Source organism: Lynx rufus, unplaced genomic scaffold (assembly GCF_022079265.1).
Source record: "Lynx rufus isolate CCGP_SWC_20201006 ecotype Redwood Valley unplaced genomic scaffold, mLynRuf1.p SCAF_16, whole genome shotgun sequence".
NCBI classification, from domain to species: domain Eukaryota; kingdom Metazoa; phylum Chordata; class Mammalia; order Carnivora; family Felidae; genus Lynx; species Lynx rufus.
Genome location: NW_025814830.1, coordinates 44,933,007 through 44,941,376, shown reverse-complemented (window position 1 = coordinate 44,941,376; position 8,370 = coordinate 44,933,007). Strand labels below are relative to the sequence as shown.

Here is an 8,370-nt window from a genome sequence, read left to right as displayed (position 1 = left end):
GGCCATCTTCCTTCTCCTAAATCCAGAGATGTTCTGGCTGACCCCTTTTACCCCTGTTCTCAGTACCAGAGGATGTCCCTGCTTCTCTCTGGGTGAGCACATTGTAAACCTCCGATTTGGAGAGAGACATGGAAATCAGCGAATCTTCAGAGGACTTGGTCTGGCAAGGGTAGACGAATCCTGTGAGAATCTGGGACTTCCCTTTCCTGTGGTTGCTGTGTCTGCTCAGGCACTGGGAGTCAGTCATGGCAGCCAGGGGAGACCAGGTGCGTTTCTGACATGCACCTGGCCAAGTGAGTTGATTCTTATCGGTGGGTGTCACACCATGCCTGGAGATGAGCAGGAGAATTTGGAAAGGAAGTTATGACCAAGTTAAAACTCTGCTCTTTCTTTATCCATAATACTGGGCCTATTGGTTACTTTAATTCATACATCACCTATATGAATAAGGACAGAGAAATTCGAGTTATACCCATCATTATGTTAAGAAATTTTAAAGTAATTATGAAAGGCTTTACTAATCATGATTTGTTTTTATTTGTATTTTTCTGCTTATTAGACTAATATATGCTCATTAAAAAAGGTGTGTGTGTGTGTGTGTGTGTATACACACATATATAAAGTACAAGTGCTCTCTGTCTCCACCTCTCTGGGACAACCATTGCTAGCATTTTGGTGAACATTTGATATATTTCCTTCTGTTTGCATATCCACTTAAAAAAAATTTTTTTTTAACGTTTATTTATTTTTGAGAGAGTGTGAGCAGGAGAGGGGCAAAGAGAAAGGAAGACACAGAATCCAAAGCAGGCTCCAGGCTCTGAACTGTCATCAGAGATCCCATTGCAGGGCTTGAACCCACGAATCGTCAGATCATGACCTAGGCCAAAGTCGGACACTTAACCAAGACTGAACCACTCAGGCGCCCCATCTTTTTTTTTTTTTTTTTTTTTAATGTTTATTTAAAAGAGAGTCTGAGTGCAAGTGAGGGGGGTGGGTGCAGAGAGAAAGAATCCCAAGCAGGCTCTGTGCTATGCGGGGCTTGGTCCCACGAGCCATAAGATCATGACCTTAGCCAAAATCAAGAGTTGGACGCTTAACCAACTGAGCCACCCAGGCGCCACATATCCACTTCTCTTGTACAAAAATGTGAACATTCTATTCAGGCTCTTGTGCACCCTACCACTTCACTTACCGGTATGTTGGACATGTGACACGTGCAAGCACGCAGATGTCTCTTTGGATGATGGCGTCATTGAGCATTAGCTGCCCCAGCATTTATTTCATGGCTTCTCTAGTGACAGGCATGGCAAGGTTCCACTGTATTGTGCTGCCCACGGTGCCACAGTGCCCAGCCTCACTCACCTCTGCCCTGTGAAGGTTGCTGGAGGATCTATTCCTGGAAGTACAGTTGCTGGGTCAGAGAGTGGGGACATTTAAAATTTTAATACCTTCCCGATGTCCCCTGCCGAAAAGTTTTTACCAACTTACATTGTTGCAGTGATCTAAAAACACCTCTATGTTCTTACCTGCTTGCCAATCCTCTATATTCTCAATTTTTACAAATTTGCCAGTCTGAATAGCAAAAAGAAATTACATCATTGTTTTTTGTTGTTTGTATTTAGTGAGGATTGGCAAGTGTTCAGTTTCCTGGGTATTTGTCTTTTGTCTTTTGGGGTTGCCTGCTCTTGCCTCATCATTTTACTATCGGATTGTCAAATCCTTAATGATTTTAAGCCACCGCTATTTTAAGGAAATTAGACTTCGGTGAATGTTTTCCTAGTTTGTCTTTACAAATTGGGGTTTTTTTCTAATATTGCATGAAAGTTTAATGTTCCTCAGATTTCATTTTTAAGAAACCTGGATTTCTTGTCATGGCTAGGAGAGCTTTCCTCATCCCAGGAACATAAATCCCAATTTATCCTGTACTCCTCCCTGTATTATTATTTACTCATGTTTCCTGTAGTGGCAGTAAATTTTCTAAGTTCTTGTAGGTCTTTAAATGTTTTCCCCTGCTTGCTGCCAAGTGATTATGGTTGCCTTAAGAGCAGTTGGGTGGCACAGCTATGGATATGGGCTGTGGGTATGGGTGTCCTCGCCACTGAGGGGTTCAGAATACAAAGGGTCCATTAGGAGTGGATGTAAGTGAATGAAAGGCTCGATGTCCGTGCAGGTGTCACCAGGCGCAGGCACAGAGTGCCTGCAAGTGTGTGAGGGGCGGATGCAAGCTGGGGTTCAGAAGAGAAAGGTAGGTGAGAAGGGGAGCAAGATTCCAGAGAGGTAGGGGACAAGAGGGCAGAAGAGGTACTCAAGGGAGATAGGGCAAGGGAAGGAGGGAAGGGTGAGGAGGTGGAGGAGTCCAGGTGGAGCACCAGTGTTCCAGTTAAGTGATGCCCACTTTGGCCCCCAAACAACAGTGATCTAGAAAAGGTAAAAGCCAGAAAACAGAAAACACACTGACCCCAAAACAAGATGAATATTTCTGTGGACCAGCAATGGAGTAAAAATGCAAAGTAGTGAGGCAGGGCTGAAGCCAAAAGCTTGCTGGGCTCCACTGCAGAAACAAGCTACTGGCTGTTAGGGCTTATGGAGTAGAGAGTACTGGAAGCACCGCATGCAAGACCGGAACCAAAGTCAGGCTCACTGCTGGGAGGGAGCCGGACCAGAACCCAGCCTGCACACCCACTGGATGGCAGACTTTTATTAAGACCCAGACCCAGGCAGACGGCGGGAGGACTTGGACTACCCACCCACCCCCAATTTAGAACAGGTAATTGACACAATCCTGTTGACTGCCTGCTCTGTGATATTCCCAGATTACTGAATGTCAGCAGACCTGATTCTAGAATAAAGACCAAAGCGGCAGGAGCTGCATGGAGCCAACTGCTAAACTCACCTGTGGATTGTCAGGGGAAGAAATCTATGCAAAGAAAGAGTGCAAATAATGTCAAAACAGATTCACCCTGGGTGAAACTACTTTTTTGGAATACCCTGATAAAAGACTTCAAGTATGTTCGAAGGCTCAAAGAGAAAGAATACATTACACTAAAAAAGACCATAAGATTAAGAAGTAAATTTGGGGGTGCGTGGGTGGCTCTGTTGGTTAAGTGCCCGACTTCGGCTCAGGTCCATCATTTCACAGCTTGTGGGTTTGATCCCCATGTCGGGCTCTGTGCTGACAGCTCGGAGCCTGGAGCCTGCTTTGGATTCTCTGTCTGCCTCTCTGCCCCTCCCCTGCCCCCCTCTCAAAAATAAATAAACATTAAAAAAAAAAAAAGTGGGGCGCCTGGGTGGCTCAGTCGGTTAAGCGGCCGACTTCGGCTCAGGTCATGATCTCGCGGTCCGTGAGTTCGAGCCCCATTTCGGGCTCTGTGCTGACAGCTCAGAGCCTGGAGCCTGTTTCAGATTCTGTGTCTCCCTCTCTCTGACCCTCCCCTGTCCATGCTCTGTCTCTCCCTCTCTCTCAAAAATAAATAAAACGTTTAAAAAAAAATTTTTTTTTAAAGTAAATTTAGACAAAAACAGTGGCATGCTGAAACTCACACAAGCAGTAAGTCACTGTTAATTTGAAACTGGCCATTTTGGGTGTGTTTACCACAGAAATGAGCAAAAACTACAAATTGCTTGGGTTGACTGGTTGGCTCAGTCAGTAGAGCCTGTGATTCTTGATCTTAGAGTCCTGAGTTCAAGCCCCACGTTGGGCATGGAGCCTACTTAAACAAATCAGGGTTTTATTTGTTTTTAGAGAGACAATTCACCAGCATACCACTGGACAGCAATAAAAAAATATTAGAAATTTGGGAAAAGAGGAAGATAGTCATTGAGATAAATTCAATAAATGGGAATCCTATATTTAAAATCCTAATTATATTGGGGCACCTGGGTGGCTCAGTCGGTTGGGAGTCCGACTCTTGATTTTAGCTCATGACATGATCCCAGGGTTGAGGTATCGAGCCCTGTGTCAGGCTCCACACTGAGCCTGGAGACTACTTAGGATTCTCTCTCTCTCTCTCTCTCTCTCCCCTTCTCTCCTACCCTCTCTCTCCCCGCCCACCCATCTCCCCACTTGTGTTCTCACTCTCTAAAAAAGAGAAAAAAAAAATATATATATATATATTTAACTTAAAAAAAAATATACATATATATACATACACACACACACTCTTGAGGACACCTGGCTGGCTCAGCTGGTGAAGCATTCAACCCTTGGTCTCAGGGTCATGAGTTCAAGCCCCACATTGAGTGTAGAGATTACTTAAGAATAAAATCTTAAAAAAGTAAAAAAACAAAATCTTAGTTATACTCTCATTTTAAAGCAAGAATAAAAACACAAACCAAATTTCATTAGAGTCACATAATAAAATGATTTCTCTTTAAAGTCTAACATGGAAGTCTGAAGGAAGACCACAGAGGTAAATTTTCATTTTCATCACATAACAAAGGCACAATCAACATGACATCAGTGTCAGCAAGGTCGCTAATGTTGACCTTGATGAGCTGGCTGAGGTAGTGTTAGGTTTTTCCACTGTAAAATTACTCTTTCTCCCCTCCTTTCCATACCTTAGTCTTTGAAAGGAAGTCACTACGCACATCTAAGGAGTGGGGAGCATGCTCCCCCTCCATGAGGGCACAGTAGCTACATAAATTATTTGGAATTCTACATGGGAGATTTGTCTCTTCCCCATTTATTAATATATTGAATCATCTATTTATATAAGTATAGACTGGTGATGTTAATCTTGATCACATGGTTAAGGTGACTTTGATACTTAAAAAATTTTTTTTGATGTATGCTCAAGTCTTAAAACTTAGTTATTCTTCATAGCAAAGAAAGCTGAGATTCCAGACCCTTCCCTTGAAGGGAAGGGCGTATGGAAATGGGTTGCACAGGAAGAGCTCTGGAGACAAAGCCTGGGAGACTAGAACAGTGGTCCAAAGTGGGCAGGGTTCCCTTTCCTTCTATGGTTCCCTTTACCCATTTTATGACAAGTTATAAATACAAATGAAATACTGCAGGAAGTCTTCCATGTTTTACTTTATATATTTATGAAATGTTTGAATTATTTTTGTAATGAATATATTATTTTTTTATGTAAAAAAAAAAAGACAAAGAGTATATAGCAAAGGGAGGATTAAACTCTGATCCCTCTGAATGCAGACACCAAATGTTCTCTCTACCTTCTCCCTGGAGGGAAACCATGCTGCCATAAAGAGCCTGTATTATGCTCAAGAACAGAATCCGTTGTTAGATGAAAGGTGTTAATTCTGTATTCTCAGGAACAGGCTGGCCCTGATAGCCATGGTTCAGCAAGAGTGGGAAGAGGGGGCATCTTCTTGCAGTTTTGTGAGTTGGTTGTCACCCAGGCATAGACTTGCTGCAGAAGCTGTGATTTTTCTGGAAGGGTGGTGAGAAGGAGCACTGATTCCTAAATCACACTCAGAAAAGAATGTTTTGATTTTCCTTTTCCTTGCAATATTTTGATTTTTCTTTTTTTTTTCTTTTTTTTTTTCAACGTTTTTTATTTATTTTTGGGACAGAGAGTGACAGAGCATGAACGGGGGAGGGGCAGAGAGAGAGGGAGACACAGAATTGGAAACAGGCTCCAGGCTCTGAGCCATCAGCCCAGAGCCGGACGCGGGGCTCGAACCCACGGACCGCGAGATCGTGACCTGGCTGAAGTCGGACGCTTAACCGACTGCGCCACCCAGGCGCCCCTGATTTTTCAATACAGTTTTAGGATCCGATCTTTTCTCTCACCTAGCAAAGAAGGATTGTTCCTAACTTTGCCAAACATGTTACAGGAAGGAGCTCCTAGCCTGCTGAATGGCAGCCTGCAGCTGTTCCCTGGTGGGTAAAACACTTAACCCCTTCCTTCCCTTCCCAGGCATCCATCCGCCCCTGTCCAAACCATACATCCAAGCACTTCTCTCTGAAGAGCCCTCTGTGTTATAGACTGTATTATTGCTCATCCACACACGGTACTTCACCTAGAGAAGAGTTTCATATCTCAGCTAAACTCAGGCATGGCCATGGGACTCCTTTGGCATCAAGGAATTGTGAGTAGACATTAAGAGACAGTTTGTGGTTCGCCAGATTCTCTTTTCCCTGCCCCTGAGACCACAAATCCACCACAGATGGTATCACTACCCATCTGGGTCCTTGAGTAACCATGATGAGTGAAGATCCCTGGGATGGAAATGTGGCTTGAGTGAAAAACAAACATTTCTGTTTTGAGCCAGTGGGAGTTTCAGGGGTATTTGTTACCGTAACATAACCCAGCTCATCCTTACCCCTTCACCCCCATGGAATGTCTGGTTCCCTGGCCAGCCACCCAGATAGCAGGTAAGCCCCATCCATGTACAAAGTTCCCAAGCAGTTTCTTGATCTACTATTTCTGAAAACAATCTTCAATTCCGAATTATTTCAAAAGCCTCCATCATGACAGAGAGGAGTTAAATAAGCAATCACGAAGAGCCTACTCTGTGGAGACAGAGGGAAACCAAGGAAGGAAAAGGTGTCTACTAAGTATATGATTAAACATTGCACGTAACCTAGCTTTCCCACAACCCCTACAACCTATAAGGAAAAAATGAATAAGGGATAAACTCCTATGGACAAATGAAATGGGGGCAATTACATCAGTAGAAAAGGAATTTAACAAAATGTTTGGAACACACAAACAGCATGAAAAAGTTCCCATTTTTAGCAATACAGGGAACTATATAGAGCATGAAAAAAAATCCCAATCCAAAACCAACTACAAAGCTGAAATTTATCTGTTTTAGTAAATCAAAGAGCTACCATATTTAGGGTTTTATTTTTTTACATTTAGTTCTGATTCACTTGGCATTTTGGTGAATGGTTTAAGGTATGGACTGTAATTGTATCTTTTTCCAAATAGTTATCTAGTTATCCTGATAAAATTTATGTAAGCATCCCTCTTTTCCTAAATGATTTGAGAGGCCATATTTATTATTAACCACGTTTCCATATGGGCTTAGGTCTAGGCAATCAGGCTAATGAAACAGAGTATCCAGAAATAGACTCAAGTGAACATGAATGTCAGGGCAGTGATCACCTTCAGAGACAGGAAGGGGGTTGTGCTTGGCAAGGAAGATGGAGTGGGGAGGCCTCTGGACTACTCCCACAGCCTGGGTGGTGGCTATGAGTGTTCATCTGAAAATGACTTGTTAAGGAGCCTCCATACTGTTTTGCATAGTGGCTGCACCAATTTGCATTCTCACCACAAGGGCTCCCTTCCTCTTCACCCTCACCAGCAATTATCTCTCATCTTTTTGATAATAACCACCCTAACAGGTGTGAGGGGATAACTCATTGTGGTTTTCATTTGTATTCCCCTGAGGATTAGTGTGTTGTGCACCTTTTTATGTGTCTCTTAGCCATCTGAATATTTTCTTTGGAAAAATGTCTATTCAGATCCTCTGCCCACTTTTTAAATGGTCTATCTATCTATCTAATTAATTATTTGCTATTGAGTTGTAGGAGTTCCTTATATATTTTGGGTATTAGACCCTTATCAGATATGTTTGGCAAATATCTTCTCCCATTCCAGAGGTTGTCATTCATCTTGTTGATGTTTCATTAGCTGTGCAGCAGTTTTATAGTTTGATGTGGTCCCACTTGTTTATTTTGCTTGTGCTTTCAGTATCATATCCATAAAACCATTGCCAAGACAAATGTCAAGGGGCTTTCACCCACATTTTCTTTTAGGGGTTTTATGGTTTCAGGTCTTACATTTAAGTCCTTACTCTATTTGGAATCATTTTTGTGACTGATTTAAGACAGGGATCCAGTTTCATTCTTTTGCATGTGAATAGAGAACTATTATACAACCTAACAATTCCACTTCTGGGTATTTATCTGAAGGAAATGAAATCAAAGAGATATCTCCACCTTCATGTTCAATTCAGTATTTTTTACAATATACAAGACATAGAAAAACCGAAGTGCCCATCAACGGAAAAATGGGAAAAGAAAATGTGGTGGTGTGTGAGGGTGGGGGTGGGGCATATAAAATAGAGTATTACTTAATTATAAAAAAGGAAATCCTGCCATTTGTAACAACAAAGTCCATGGATGGACTGAGGGCATTTTGCTAAGTGAAATAAGACAGAGAAATACTATATGATCTCACTTTGGGTGGAATCTTTTTTTTTGTTTTTAATAGGTGGAATCTTAAAAAAAACAAACTCATAGAAACAGATTGGTGGTTCCCAGGGGGAGGAGGTGGTGGGGTGAAGGTGGTCAAAGCTACAAACTTCTAGTTATAAGATAAATAAGTTGTGGGGATGTAACGTACAGCATGGTGACTATAGTTAACAATATTGTATTGTATATTTGAAAGTTGCTAA

At 42.2% G+C, this 8,370-nt stretch overlaps 1 protein-coding gene across 1 annotated transcript in view; it reads right to left on the bottom strand.

The window, feature by feature from the left end:
• Nucleotides 1–77: 77 nt before the first annotated feature.
• Nucleotides 78–8,370, bottom strand: part of ST3GAL2 (ST3 beta-galactoside alpha-2,3-sialyltransferase 2) — a 60,747-nt gene continuing 52,454 nt past the window's right edge. Inside the window, exons 7-8 of the transcript XR_006961901.1 lie at nucleotides 1,193–1,396; nucleotides 78–329 (exon numbers count right to left, since the gene is read on the bottom strand). The gene's annotated coding sequence lies outside the window, so the exon portion shown is untranslated. The remainder of the gene's footprint in view (nucleotides 330–1,192; nucleotides 1,397–8,370) is intronic.